The sequence below is a fragment of the Phoca vitulina genome, unplaced genomic scaffold (assembly GCF_004348235.1).
Source record: "Phoca vitulina isolate PV1807 unplaced genomic scaffold, GSC_HSeal_1.0 scaffold76, whole genome shotgun sequence".
NCBI lineage: Eukaryota > Metazoa > Chordata > Mammalia > Carnivora > Phocidae > Phoca > Phoca vitulina.
This window is the reverse complement of record NW_022589779.1, coordinates 3,908,541-3,924,993: the sequence shown is the minus strand read 5'-3', so window position 1 is coordinate 3,924,993 and position 16,453 is coordinate 3,908,541. Positions and strand designations below refer to the sequence as shown.

Below are 16,453 nucleotides of genomic sequence, written 5' to 3'. Positions count from 1 at the left end.
ATTTTAACATCTGAATGATGAAAAGTGAAAAAGCTAAGTTCCAGTGATGGAAAATGTACATAGCATGATGTCATAACAAGAGGATGAATTAAGAATGATTATAGCCATTTCTACCTTTAACAATTGAGTAAATAGGCAAATCATTTTGTAAAATTCCATTTTGAGTTTTGTGACTGGATTATCTCTAAGATTAGCTACAGCTCTAAAATACTATAATTAGACTTTTGACAGTTTCTGAGCAGTTGACTGAGACTTAAATGTACAAAGTTCCAACAAATTGAAAAAAGGTGAAGAATAATTTCTGGAATGAATATTAAGTTTCATGTGACTGATTTTTATCACGTATCAGAGTTAAGCTATTCTTTTTCTAGGAATTAAAGTGAAAGTCAGTAATTATATTACATACCAATTGATTTTAGTCACCATTTTTCAAAAATTATGTATTTTTTTTCGAACATTGTGTGCTGACATTGTTATTTCTGGCACATTGTAAGTAATGAATAATCATATGCTGAATGAATAAATGCATGACTAAATGGATAAAATGAAATTTAACTTTGATAGCCTGAATTTTTGTCAAAAATATCCCTTACCTTATAAACTATCTCCATGGTTAATAGAAAAAAAAATGCATACAAATAAAATACACATAAGAAAAAGGTTCCTATAGAATTTAATACTTAAATCCAGTGCTCTCTTTTTCTTCAGATGATGTTGTAAAGAAAATTTATATTGTTTTAATAACTAAACTAACTCTAGAAAAAGTCTAAAAACTAATTTTACAACTGGGACTGGTAGATGTATAGACACAATGTAGTTCACATGAAGAAGACTTCATTTTCCCATAACACATTACTTACAAGAATTAATAATTTTTGGAAGAATTTCCTAAGGGAAAGAACTAGAGAACAAATGTATTATGTAAATGTGAGAGGATTTAGATTCTGAAGCTGGCTTTCATATTCTTGAATATAGCTGTCATCCCACTCCCCTACCAACTTAGAAGAGAATTTCCCTTTCTCCAGTGTTTATGGGAGAGAAAATTTTACTTCCATTCAGGCAAATGTAGGCAAATTTTCTCTACATTTATATAATTCTTGTATTTGTTCATTTCTTCAACAAATATTTTTTTATTACACACATTTTCTTATAGTTTGCTTTTTTAAAAGATATAATTGGCATATAACATATTAGTTTCAGGTATGCAATGTAACAACTGGATGTTTGTATATATTATGAAATGATCACTGTAATAAGTCTAGTTAATATCCATCACTCTACAGAGTTACAAACTTTTTCCTTGTGATGAAAGCTTTTAAGATCTACTCTCTTAGCAACTTTCAAATATACAACAGTATTATGAACTATAGTCACCCTGCTATATATTATATCCTCATGATTTATTTATTTTGTAACTGGAAGTTTGTGCTTTTTTATCTCCTTCACCCATTTGTCCAACCCTCCACCACCCCTGCCTCTGGCAACCACCAATCTGTTTTCTGTATCCACAAACTCAGAATTTTTGTCTATTTTCTACAGTCCACATGAATGAAATCATATGGTATTTGTCTTTCTGTCTGATTTATTTCACTTAGCATAATGCCCTGAAGTTCCATTCATGTTGTCACAAATGGCAAGATTTCATTCTTTTTTATGGCTGAATAATATTCATGTGTATGTGTGTATCACATTTTCTTCATTCATTCATGAACACTTAGGTTGTTTCTATATCTTGGCTATTGTAGACAACATCGCAATGAACATAGGGTGCAGATATCCTTTCGTGTTAGCGTTTTTGCTTTATTTGTATAAATACCCAGAAGTGGAACTGCTGGATCATATGGTAGTTCTATTTTAAATTTTCTGAGGCACCTCCGTTGTGTTTTCCATAGTGGCTGTACCAATTTACACTCTCACCAACAGTGAACATCCTCACTGTCACTTGTTATTTCTTGTCTTTTTGATATTAGTCATTCTAACAGGCATGAAGTGGTATCTTGTTGTGGCTTTAATTTGCATTTCCCTAATGATTAGTGAGATTGAGCATCTTTTCATGTGCCTGTTGGCCATCTGTATGTCTTCTTTGGAAAAATGTCTGTTCAGATCTTCTCATTTTTTAATTAGATTGGTGGTTTTGTGTTGTTCTGTTTGTTATTAAGGTGTATGAGTTCTTTATATATTTTGGATATTGACCTCTTATCTGATACATGGTATGCAAATATTTTTTCCCCTTCAGTAGGTTGCCATTTTTTTTTTTTGTGGTAATGTTTCCTTTTCTGTGCAGAAGATTTTTAAGTTGATGCCATCCCACCTGTATATTGTTACCTGTTATTTTTCATAGATTAATTTACTATGTATGCATGGGATGATTTCTGGACTCCTTATTTTGTTCCATCTGTCTGTGTGTCTAATTTTATGCCAATACCATATTGTTTTGATTACTATAGCTCTGTGATATAGTTTGAAATCAGGGAGCATGATGCCTCCAGGTTAGTTATTCTTTCTCAAGATTGTTTTGGTTATTTGGGGTTTTTTATGGGTCCATCTTCAAATATTTATCAAACATTTTCTGTGGGTAAAAGATAGCTTTGTTCTAAATACATACTAGTGAGGTAAACATGCGTGCTCTCATGTGATGTATAATGTCCAACAATAAATCCCACATTATAGTATTGGAGTCAAAAATTTGGCCTTCATCAATTATAATAACACAAAACGTTAGAAAATTAAAATTAATATAAAGAGAATAGTTTCATGTAGAGAGTTAAATGAAGTGAGGTAATGGAGGGTTAAACCCTTTTCTCTACCTTTTAGTATCCAGAAGAGTGTGGAAATCCTAGGAAAAATACTACAGATCTAAAAATAAAAAAGAACCAACTTTGAAGATAGGTATTGCAAATTCTATTAATTCATTTATTCATTCTGCAAATATTGAGTTCTTACTATGGGCCACACACACAAAGATTAATATGATATTCTCTAGATAAGAAATATAATTGGAATACAATGTAACAATTATAAAAAAAAAGAAGCATGATGTTATAAAGAACAGGGAAGGGCCACTTAATACAAGCAAGCATATGTTATAATTTAAGAAAACTTGGATACTTTATAATTTAAGAGAACTTGGGCACATAAGAAAAAATTCCAGGAAGGATCAAGGTGTAAAATAGATATTGTATACAAAAGGTGCTGTATTTGAACTAGAGATTCAAATCTGACAGCTCACTATGAATTTGGACACATGATGTTAACTCTCTGAGCCTCAATTTCTTCATACGTGTCACAGAATTAGACCTATTGCAAAGTGTTGCTGCAAGGATTTAAAATATAGGTCCAGGTACTGATTCATAATAGATCTTCTATAAATGGTCACCAGTGTTAGGATTATGTATGGAGCCTTATAAATTCAAGTAAGAGTTGTCAAGGATGTTCCAGATAGAGAAAACGCAAACAGAAAGACTGTAATAATAGAATGACTTTGTATTAGGTCTCTAGGTAACAACTGAGAAAGTGGTAGGAGGTGGGCTGAATAGAGAAAAGATTGGTAAAGGTAAAGTGGTAGAAGTTAGATAATGAAGGACTTGTATGATAGGATACAGAACCAGATTTTTTGTTACAGAAAATTACTCTGGTGACAACTGGAGTGTGAATTAGAGATGAGCACTATGGCAGTTAGATCATACACAAAACATTTGGAGACATGTATCCATTGCTCCTAGTGACCAGGCACAACAACAGGTGATATTAATAGACAAATGAAGAGATACCTAATTTTAAATCCATTAGAAAGATGATGAAGATTGACATAGTGGAAGCAAAGGGAATGAAATGTGAACAACAGATTTGGGAGAACTTTGGAGGTATAATTGACAGGAATATATAACCCCATGGATGTGAAATAGGAGAGGCAGAGAAGGGTCAGTATGATTCTCAACTTGCTGATTGAATCACTGGGTAGGTTAGAGGCAGGCTAGCTCTGAGTGAAGAGCGTAGTCTCTAGAGGAAAGACTGCTTGGGTTCAAATCCTGGCTTCATAATTTTGTGACTGACATAATAGTAACTCCTCCACTTACTAGTGTTATGCCAGCTATAGAACAGGGGAGACGTGAAGTTCAGTAAAGTGGAGAAATTTTTCTAGAGTAAAACTTTTGATAATAAATAAAAAAGCTCTAAGCAGAAATATAAGCAAGGTCTGTGGGGAGGTTTGTCTGCTGTCCTGCCCAATGCAGGAGCCACCAGCCACATGTGGCTAATAAAGCTGGAAATTCAATTTTAAAAATTTAGCTCTTCAGTCACACTAGTTGTACTTTAAATGCTCAGTAGTTACATGCATCTAGTGACTAACATATTAGACAATTGTACAAAATATTTTCATCACGACAGATCAATTGGACAGTGCTGAGCTCCTTTAAGAACTTAGAAAGAACAAGATTAGAACATTTTAAAGAGAGTTCAGAGGAAGAAGGATATTCCTGGACCTTTTAGGGTGAGTTTAGAGTGCAGACATATTTTTGTTCTCTGTGAATGTTTGCCAAATACCCTCTCCACTGGAGAGACACCGTATCATTCAGTCTCATTCTAGCCACCTGACAGTTTTTCCAGTGGGTTATTAAATAAAGTGGTTATTTTAGATTAAGGAACAATATTTATCAGCTCAAAATCACAGTCTTTGACTCAATGCTGACCTTGCTATACCACACACAAGAACACAATTTTCCAGAAAAGATAGCACCACCCCTGTACCCCCAACTCACTAACATACCCCAAAGGGTGCAGCCAACTAGATACCTGATATTAAGCATATGACATTGTACACCTTCCATTATGGAGAGGACATGAAAGAGGCATATATTCTAGATTAGATGTTTCTCTGCTTATCATGTTATACAAGCACAAATGTTTGTAGACTTGCTAAATGCCTTATCCATTCTTCTGGTATGATGATATCATCACCTTAAGGAAATTGTGTTATGGAAAAAATGAAATTCAGAATTATGATTCATAGGCCTTATCAGTTAGCTGATGATCAAGAAGCAGCTGGTATTATAAAATAATGAAATTTCTATTAATTTTTTTTCCAGCATAAGAATTCAAATCATTTTTAGGTTTGGATACTATCATATGCCTAGAGGATGTGCTACATGGTCTTTATGTATGTTGTCTTTCTCTCATAGCCAGAACTCGTGTGTTAGGTCTCCTAGCGTGGAGTTTGACATGTACCTGCCCCTAGGAAAGTAAATGACCCACTTGTTTGTTTTATGTAACTGAAATGATATTTCTACCAATTAAAAACTGATATTGCTACTTGGCCAGTTGAGGTTCTGCATGTCACTCAGTGAGCAATCCTAAGCTGAAGGTTACAGAGTTGCCATGGGCAATGGATCTGTTTTAAGGAAAACTGGGTTCTAATTTCCCTACAGGAATTTCAGCCCTGTTTATGCTTCTCTACATATTCCCTCTTTCATACTTACTATATTTTAACATTATATAAAATTTACTTATTTATTAGTATTTAATGTTCTATATTATGTATTACACATTATTTCATTCTTGAATGTTAGTGACTCAGGGACACAGAGATTTGTTTTGCCCACCAAAGTATCCCACTGTATAGAACAGTGCCTAAAATATATGAGTTATTAAAAAAATATATATTGAGTGAACTGAAGCATGAATGGAACCAGAGACTCCCCTAATGTCACCTGTTTAGTTAATAAAGACAATGGAAGACTGCTATAATCCATTACAAATAGGATCAGATCTCACAAGAATATTCTGCATCATCCTTACAAGTTGAAACAAATAAAACAAACATAGTCAAGGTTCTGGCTAAAGGCAAAAGTAATAATGAGTTGATAATAGGGTTAAAAAGTCATAAATGCTGTGACCCCAAGACAGAAGAGGACTACGACTGCACAAAGTAAGGGTATTGTCTCTGCTTGCATTTTTCCTTCTTTTCTCTCTTTCTTCCACTAGCATTTGTAGATCATTTTTATTGAGATGGGATAATAATAGACTTAAGGAAATAAAAGGTGTCACCTAAAAGTCTTGGACTTAGAAACCTAGACTCTTGGGGCTGTCTATGGTAACTGATGAGACTTTGGATTGTTTGCTTTTCTGGAGAGAACTGGGTATGTTTGCAATTTTAAGATTGGTTATGTTACGGGGAAGTATTATTTTTAGAGACGTAGTTTAGGTAGAAAGATATATGAGGAAATCAAGTAACCAACAGAGAAATTTTGTTAACATTTCATGGTTTGAGCAATCATCAACATTGAACTCTCGTTCTGGTAAAAGAGGAAACAACATGTATTTTTTCCATTTCTCCCTATGGAAACAGAGAAATGATACTTATCAGCAGTAAGGGTATATGAAAGTACCTAAAGTTCAGCCTTGGATGTTTTATCTGAAATGAATGATGTAAAGAAATAAGATGGTTGACATTTATTAAAGTTAGCTTTGATTGTGACCATACATAGAAATACCCTATGTATTTTATTTAGTAAGTACGCATATATAGGTCTTAATATGTGCCAAGTCCAGCTCTAAGTGTTTTACAAATACTAACCCATTTAGGAAATTCATTAGTCATTGGTGCTCTTTGCCAAATATTCTGGGCTCAGTAAGATTGCACTCCCTGATGTCTTTCTGATATAACCAAGTGACCAGTTTTGGCTAGTGAGTTGTAAGTAGAAAGGATATGTGTCACGTTTAGGACTACCAACTAGTTACCAATATGATACCCTCCAGCCCTCTCTTAATGGCCATTTACAATGCTCCAGAGAATATCTCTTCCTTCAGCCTGGATATAGAAGTCTGGATGACAAAAACATGGAGCTGTCACCTAGCCAACCCATAAATGAACATGTTCCATGAGCATAAAATGAATCTTTGTTTTTAAGTTAGTGAGATTTGGAGGAGTTATTTGTTATCAGAGCATAGCTTTCCCTAGCCTAATACCAACCCTTATGATTAGGTACTGTTATTCCTATTTACAGAGAAAACTGAGCCACAGAGAGGTTAAGTAACTTAAACAAGCTGGAAGTAGGAAGCAGCAGAGCCAGAATTCAAACTCAGGCTGGCTTCAGAGGCTATACTCCAACTGATAGGCTGTGCTGCCCCCAGAGACTGTCATTTATAAAGGATAACTTCTGTTCTTTCTGATTTTTGGAATTCCAGACTTTGTTACTGTAGGTCTTCCAAAATTCTCCATTAGCTACCCATTATTAGTGCAGGCCCTCCAATAAGTTTAACTTTTTTTTTTTAATAGCCAAAGTCATTTTGGTGCTTATAAGCCAGAACCTGGAAAGAAATATATGTGTGTGTTTATCTTAAAAGCAACAGGGATTTACTGAAGGAGTTTAAGCAAAGGAATTTCATGACCCAATTGTATTTAAAATAAGCCAGATGACGTTTATATATATGTCACAATTAATTAAATGTATATTAAAACAAATTGATTAAAAATAACAATGTTGATAGGATATCTCAAAGTTTCCAACAAACTGAGTCATAAATCTCAGAGAATTTTAAATAATTGGAAAACATAATATAGTAATATTCTCATTGTAATGCTAACCTCAAATGCCAACTCAGACACAGTATACTCTTTCCAATCCTTAGAAATGGTTTCTATAAAGGTATGACTAAGGAAATATATTCTGAAAGTCCCACAGAGCTACTTTTCTATTCACTATTGATTTTAAAGTGTTTTCAAAACTTCTGGTTAAACATTTGGAATTCTATTTTAAAAGTAACAAAAGAAGCTCTGAAAAACTAAGGCTGGATTTAACATTTAATAAAACTGCCAATTGCTTTTCAATTTGGTAGCTGAAAAAATATTTAGACAGTGAATTGAAAGTTTTTATGCCTATCATTGAAAAGTGGCATTTATTTCCAGAATGTCTAAGGTAGAAATATGTAATCAAGCGGAGGTCTAAGAAAATTTTTGTTTACAGTGGCTCATACTCAATACCTATCTCCTAGAAGTGAGACAATACATGTTGCCAACTTTTGTCTTTCATTGTTTCCATAATTGCCAGACTCTTTAAGTCAGATTTAAAAAAACTGAAAATAATCAAAGCAAAATCACAATTTCACCCATTACACTTGAAAACTGCAGAGAAAGTTCTCTATTGTCTATATTGTGCCCTTCCTAGAGAATAAAAGTCTAGATGTTACCGCACAAAACCAACAACAATTTTTAGTTTTTAGGGTTCCTAAGATAAGGCTAATAAATACAAAGAATATAAATTTCATTTAGGCCATATAAAAGAGAAGCTATGCTTATAAAGCTCTTTTTTTGTCTTGTTTATAGAAGAGTTGGATATATCCATGTGTGCATGTTTATTTTGATTTGCTATTATGGGTTTTTTTTTTTTTACAGTTATTCCAATTGCAATGACTTCTTTCTATGTGAATAGAGAATATTAATAAATTTAGGGCCATTGTTCCTACAAGGTTTGCCAGAGAGCAACGCGTTCTTTTCATAAAACTACATTTGCATATTTGCACTTAGGAAGAATGAATTAACATATGCAAATCCTATGGCTTTTTGGGGGTTTTTTTGGTAGATCTTGCTGCATGGCCCTCTATTGACTTATTCTACTTAGAGTGAGGTTTGTCCATTTGTTTAAGGTCTAATAAGATTGCTAAGCAACTAAGCAAGGACCTATGCTTAGCAAGTACTGTTGGGAATAAAAACCAGGGATACAGTGAATAAATTTTTGTCATTAACATTGCCTAGTCATGGTATAAATTTTTAACATAAGCTTTCTCCAGTGATAAAGAAGAATGGTCAAGAATTTGCCTGCTGAGGTAAAACTGTAGGCTAGAGATGATCTTCTTTTGCCCCAGCATGAGCAGGCCTGGCAGTTTATATGCCCAGGACCACTGGGACCTTGAAAGCATCAACTATTAGAAAGGGGACTGAAAGCAGTCATGAGACGGTATGGCTTGGATATTAGTTTTAGTAGAATATTAATGGGCATGGCCTGACTCAGAAAGCGGAGTCCTCTCAAGTGTGGAGACCCTAAAACAGTGAATTGACAGTGTCTATTTAGAATCCAGTACAAAACACCTAAAATAGGAACTAAGATGATTTTACTATTTGTGTACTATATTTCTCCAATAGTGAATATAAAGAAACAGAGCTTTGATGTTTGTGCTGGGAATTTGACCATTATTAATCTCATCTGTCTAAATACTTACTATGTGATTATTACATGGACAAAAATGTAACAATGAAAGGAATAAGCATTAATTCCAAATTAAGGTTATCACTGAAGTCTGTCAATTGCACATTTTCTTAGTCCCTTAAAAGAGGAAAGAATAGTCCTTATAATTATATTATTTATTTACCTGAAAGGAACGGGAAGAACTAAACATATGGTTTAGAATCACAATTAGATGGTTCCTTGCAGTGAGCTCAGTAATCCATGATAATTTGATACAAACTGACATTTGGGTAAAACTGTGACAAGGATAAAAGCCAATTTTCTTTGGGAAATAAGTGAATAATCTCCTACAATCCGGAAACTGGGAAAAAATAGGAAGTACGGGCTAAAATTTAGATTTGTAGCTGAATATAAGCTCATAAGTGTTATAGCACTTTCCTTCCTCCAGATTTTCAGCAGGACTGTAATTCACAGTAGCCCCTTAGATCCCTTTCTTTTTGCCTTACGCATTTGTTTATTTTTCTTCAAAATGTCCCCAGTGACTGCAGACATTTTTCTTAACAGGTGATTTTTCAATGAAATGTCATTTTGGCTTTGTGAGTATCCTTAGTGGCATGTACCAAATGACTCATTTCATTTGTGACCAGAGCCAAATTCAAATTTAATTTTCCAGAGGGGACAAGTTAATGTATAACCTATTGTGCCACCTGGCATCCTAAATTAAATTTCCTGAACTGTTTTTACTGAGAACAGAATCAGGTATAGGTTTTGTAAAGGCATTTTCAACTGTCAGCTGTGCCTTCAGTCACTTTTATAGTTATATAATTAATCCATTTGTTATAATCAATAAATAATAAATACCCAGGATTCTAAATTTTGAAAATGACAACTGGATCATTTAGTTCTATGGAACTACAATGGCATATATTCTAAACATTAGTGAAATATGCAAACCTCTCACCTGAACTGCCATTATAAATCATATACTAGATATTGTGCATCATGAATCCTATCACAGAGTGAAATGTTCATTAGAGTCAAACCCAAACCAGTTTAATTCCAAAGCTCATATTCTTTCTACCACATAATGATAGAGTTATAGGTGTTTTGTTGCATTTTATGAAAAGGGTGAACATTATGAAGTTAAACATTGAAAAAAGAGTTTTCAGACTACTTCAAAATGGTGTCTAGCTACAAAGTCCTAATAACTTATAGATTTTAAAAAAAACAACAACCTGAGGCTGTGTATATCCAGAGTTCTGAGTTATTATTAAGGCCACTTGCTGTACTGAGTAGCCTGTCATGTTACTAAAACCCTATAATTATAACACAATATGTGTCCTATAACTTATCAATTTACATTCTAGCAGCAATTTGCTCATTCATGTCCAAATACTCAAGATTGCTCTATATGTTTGGCTAAACCCAAATAAGCCATTTTAAATAGTAAACAAAACATTTTACACTGCTTTGTTTTTTAAAAAAATAAATAAGATATAAATTCATGAAGGAAATTATATTTTCTTCTTTATTCTTATTTCAGAAACAGTTACTCCCTTTCTTATTCTTAATCAGAAGTTAAGACTACAGATCCTGAATCAGAGCAAATCTCAGGTCCACCAGCTCTCAGCTGGACAACTGCAGGAAGTAGTATGACCTCTCTGGGTTCTATCTAGACAGTGGGGATGACAATGATGATAATAACAAGAAGTAGAACACTGACCTCTTTTAGTAATTATGAGAATTAAACAATTTTATTTCTGTAAAGAACTTTAGGCTCTCTGCTCCTCCCCAAATAACAGACAGCTGCATCTTCTGGTGTAGTGCCAGAGACACGTGGTGAAGGTCAGAGTGAATGGATTTGGCCATATTGGGCACCTGGTCACCAGGGCTGCTTTTATCTCTGGCAAAGTGTATATTGTCATTAATGACCCCTTCATTGACCTCAACTATATGGTCTACATGTTCCAGTATGATTCCTCCCACAGCAAAGTCAACAGCACACTCAACAGCACAGTCAAGGCTGAGAATGGGAAATTTGTCATCAAGGGAAAGCCCATCTCCATCTTCCAGGAGCAAGAATCCCACCAACATCAAATGGTGTGATGCTAGTGTTGAGTATGTTGTAGAGTCCACTGGGGTCTTAGCACCATGAAGAAAGCTGGGGCTCACTTGAAGGGTGGGGCCAAGAGGGTCATCATCTCTGCTCTTTCTGTTGATGCCATGTTAGTGATGGGCATGAACTACAAGAAGTATGATAACTCCCTCAAGGTTGTCAGCAATGACTTCTGCATCACCAACTGCTTGGCCCCTCTGGCCAAGGTCATCCCTGACAACTTTGGCATTGTGGAGGGACTCATGACCACAGTCCAGGCCATCACTGCCACCCAGAAGACCGTGGATGGCCCCTCTGGGAAGCTGAGGAGTGGTGGCCAAGGGGCTGCCCAGGACATCATCCCTGCACTGCCACAGCTGTAGGCAAGGTCATCCCTGAGCTGAATGGGAAGCTCACTGGCGTGGCCTCCCATGTCCCCACCCCCAATGTGTCAGTTGTGGGTCTGACCTGCTGCCTGGAGAAAGCTGCCAAATATGATGACATCAAGAAGGTAGTGAAGCAGGCCTTGGAGGACCCCCTCAAAGGCATCCTGGGCTACACTGAGGACCGGTTGTCTCCTGTGACTTTCACAGTGACACCCATTCTTTTATCTTCAATGCTGGGGCTGGCATTGCTCTCAATGACCACTTTGTCAAGCTTATTTCTTGGTATGGCAACGAATTTTGTCCACATGACCTCAAAGAGTAAGAGGCCCTGGACAACCAGCCCCAGAGAGAGCAGGAGGAAGAGAGAGGCCCTCAGCTTCTGAGGAGTCCTTGCCCCAACTCATCCCCTAACACACCAAGAATCTCATGACCTCTACATAGTTTCCATCCCAGACCCCCTGAAGAAGGGGAGGGGCTTGGGGAGCCCTAGTTTGTCATGTGTCATCAATAAAGTCTACTGAACCCCCCAAAAAACAAACTTCAAACAATACTTACACATAGTGAGTGCTCAAAAAACATCATGTACTACTATTAGTAAAGTCTTCATATTTATAGTGCCTTAGCATGATCACTGATCTATCTGTAATACTCAGTTCTCACTCACTACTATATTTTTTTCCTTTTCTTCCTTTTTGCCTCAATTCTTGTGGCCATAGTTGGTAAATAATAATTGCAAAATATTTAGAAATAAAATATGTGATGTCTTTCCATCTAAGCACATGTGCTATAAATATTTTGGAATGCTTTTCCTCAGTCCCCACCAAGTATACATATATACACTGTTATCATGTTATATATACAATTCTAAGTCTTGCTTTATTCACATAATGTTAAAAAAATTTTTAAAAATCTCTTCATTACAAAAATGGCTTAAGCTATAAATGTATAATAGGTTTTAATGGTTTAAGCTATGAATTTACACTAGGTTATTCAACATTCTTCCCATTGTGAATCAGTTAATTTACTTCTCTTTTTCTTTTTCTTCTTTTTTAAATCATGATAGCTAATGCTATGATTCATTCACTCACCAAGTTAGAATCTTTTCTGGCTAGATGATAAAGTAGGGAACAAAAAGGACAAAAAGCCCTACCTTCGTGGAACTAATGTTCTAGCTGACGAAAGAGCAATACACAGATGACCTCTCTATACATATAAAGGAATGGCATGTGCTATAAAGAACATAAAGGTAAGATATGGGTATACATGGTAATGGGGAGTCTCTCTTGTAGAAAAGCTGAATTGGAAAACCTCTCTGAGGAAAAGATATTTGAGCATTAATGATTAAGTCATAAAAATTCTGGTGTGTAAAACTTCTTACTGCAAATCTTTTTGAGTATTTCTATTTTTTATGTGGACGAAAATCAATAAATGTAAGAAATGTACATAATTTCATGTCATATCCTAAAGTCACTCCTCAGCAAGGACTTAGCATAAAAAAATCTAACATTATACCTCATTAACAATAGTGATATAAACATACTCAACTCAGTGGTTCCCATATGAGAGGTTCAAAATATGGCTCAGAGAGTTTCATGAGTACTGAGGCCAATTTCCTTACCTGGTAGGTTAGAGGTCATAGATCTGAAAACCAACTTTGGTTTCATATTTGCCAGCAAAATCCTCGCCTGTCTATAAAAGAAAATGTAATCAACATCCGTGAATATGATTTGAACAGGTTCATCTCTTTGGGTTCAAGTTTATTGGCAGCAGCATACCTACTTATCTTTATACTTAGAAAACAATCCAAAATCTCCTGTGGAATCCCAGTAGGCAGAAACCTGCTATATTCAGCAATATGTAACATGCAAAAGGTTTCTGACAGTCAATGCATATTGGAGATTGCCTTTGCTTAGAACTTTATATAATCACTTACGGTCAGCCTTCCTGGAGAAGTTCCCACATTCAGCACTATAGTCCTTTGATCATAATGCAATAGGACAAATGTCAGGAAATACATTCCCATAAAGTGAAATAAATCTTGTTTTTTAACCCAGAAATGACTATAAACATTACCTTCATGGAAATTTCTCTCATATGCATATTTTCAGCTTCTGCAAGAACACTGAATGACAATTAAGTAGTGGTGTTTTAATTGAGGACAAGATTAAACCTTACTTACCAGATTCTCACATAGTGCAAGCTGATCATTTTGGTCCGTATGCTATAGTCAAGACATGACACATTGACCTCAAAGCATTCGAGAATTGTTTAATTTTCTTTGACTAAAAGAAAAAATGAAATGGATTTTAGTAAATTGTCTTGAGAAAGAACTATACAGTATTTATCCTTTTGTAGTATGCTTATATATTTAGAAATAGCATTTTTCCTTTACTTTTCCTTTTGTAATATAACACTGTAGGTTTCTACCTCATATAGATGGGAAGTTGCAGAGCTTAAAAAACCTAAACAAAGACTTAGGTATAAGTCCAAGCCTCATTAGATTCAAGAGTAGGAAATCGTGATTAAGAAAGATAAAAAGCAATGAGATGAGAACGGACCTAGAAACTATAGAGAATTATGTTAACATCAGGCACGTAAGGGTCAGAAGTACCATGACAGGAGAAAGCAGAGTAGAAAAAGAAACTTAAACCATGAATAGAAATTAAGAGGCAAGAGGGAAGGAAGAGAAAATAAATGTCAGTAGAGAGGATTATGTCAGACCCCCCCCCCCCCCAAAAAATGTCAGAAAGGGCAGAGAGGGGAAGTAAAAGATCTAGAAAAGAGGCAAAAGACCCAAAGTCAGGGTTCTTTTGACTGAAAATTACACAATCTCACTACAACTATGTTGCAATTAAGAAAATATCTCAAGGATACATAAGTTTCTCAGAGAATGCAAGACCTAAAAGTTCAACCAGATCTTTCCAAGGACTAGCACCAGGAACTAGAAAGCTGACAGTTTCAAGGATTCTTTTTCTTCCACTCCTCCCACTGGCTCCTGGTTGGAAGTTAGGTTTTTCTAATGTCTGTCTTTCTTTGCTAGTTATTTATCTACTTATTACAATCAACATTAAAGAGTGCTAGGATTTCTGTATTTTAATCCAAAATTATCAAAGAAGATTGTCCAATCCAGTCAGGTTCAAGGATCCACCCTTGGTATAATTGCTTCAGTCATCCTTCATGAGGGAGTGATAATTAAATTGAGATGAGTTAGTCTTCCACCTGTGGGAAAGTTCTCAGAGAAGGAAGTCCTGGAATAGGTGGGAAAGTTTAAAGATAGCAACTTCTTAGAAGTAAAGAAGATAAATTAAAGGAGTAATGGGAAAAGAATGCCTGCAGTCAGTAAAGTAAAGGGAGTTTTGAAGAAAGACAAACAGGAGAGAATGAGAGAGACAGAATATGTTAAAGAGGGATCAACACAATTATAACCACAGTGCTTCCAACTGACATCTATGTTTGTGAAAACTACCTAAAGCCACAGAAACTGATTATCAGCTCTACGTTTTTAGGAAAAATGGAATGCCTACTGATGAATTCACATAACTTAGTCTTCCACAACTGACATATTGAGGGCAAGGATTGACTTTTTTTTTTCTGATTGTGGTGAGAAAATTAACAGGGGATCTACCTTCTTAATAGATGTTTACATGTACAATACAGTATGACTAACTATAGGCAAAATGTTGTATAGCAGTTCTCTAGAACATATTTGTCTTGAATAACAAACTAGATACCCTTTGATTAGCACCTCCCCAATTATCCCTCCCTTCAGCCCCTGGCAACCATTCTTGCCTCTGCTTCTATGAGTGACTATTTTAGATACCTGATAGAAGTGGAATCAGTGTTTGTCTTTTTTGCGACTGGCTTATTTCACTTAGGATAATGTCTTTAACTTTCACTCATGTTGTCACATATTTCAGGATTTCTTTCTTTTTTAAGGTGGATGATAATTCTTTGTGGGTATATATCGCATTGTCTTTATCTGTTCATCTATTGATGGACATTTAGGTTGTTTCCACATGTTGGCTATTGTAAGTAGTGCTGCAGTGAACATGGGAGTGCTAATATATCTTCAAGATCCCAATTTCAATTATTTTAGTTAAATAGTCAGAAGTGGGATTGCTGAATCATACAGTGGTTATATTTTTAGTTTTTTAAGGAACTTTCATACTGTTTTCCATTGAAGCTGTACCATTTTGAATTCTCAACAACAGTGAAGGAAGACTCCAATTTCTCCACATCCTCACCAATACTTTTTGGTTTCTGTCTCTTTGATAATAGGCATCCCAACAGGTGTGAGGTAATATCTCATTGTGGTTTTGATTTGCAGTTATAGATAGTTAGTGATGATGAGCATCTTTTCATATATTTGTTGGTTGTTTACATATCTTCTTTGGAGAAATGTCTAGTTCAGTCCTTAGTTTTTTTTAAAAAATCGGGTTATTGGTGGGGGTGTTTTGTTATTGAGTTGTAGAAATTCATTATATATTTTATTTTATTTTATTTTTTTAAAATTTTAAAGATTTTTATTTATTTATTTGACAGAGAGAGACACAGAGAGAGAGGGAAACAAGCAGGGGGAGTGGGAGATGGAGAAGCAGGCCTCCCGTGGAGCAGGGAGCCCAATGCGGAGCTCGATCCCAGGACCCTGGGATCATGACCTGAGCTGAAGGCAGACGCTTAACAACTGAGCCACCCAGGCGCCCCTCATTATATATTTTAGCTATTAATCCCTTACTAGATACCTGGTTTATATCAAATATTTGTCCCATTCCATAGATTCCCTTTTTGTTTAG

At 35.3% G+C, this 16,453-nt stretch overlaps 1 pseudogene; it reads left to right on the top strand.

Annotated features, from left to right (window-relative positions):
• Positions 1-3,793: 3,793 nt before the first annotated feature.
• On the top strand, positions 3,794-11,982 carry LOC116625287 (annotated as a pseudogene).
• The last annotated feature ends 4,471 nt before the right edge of the window (positions 11,983-16,453 follow it).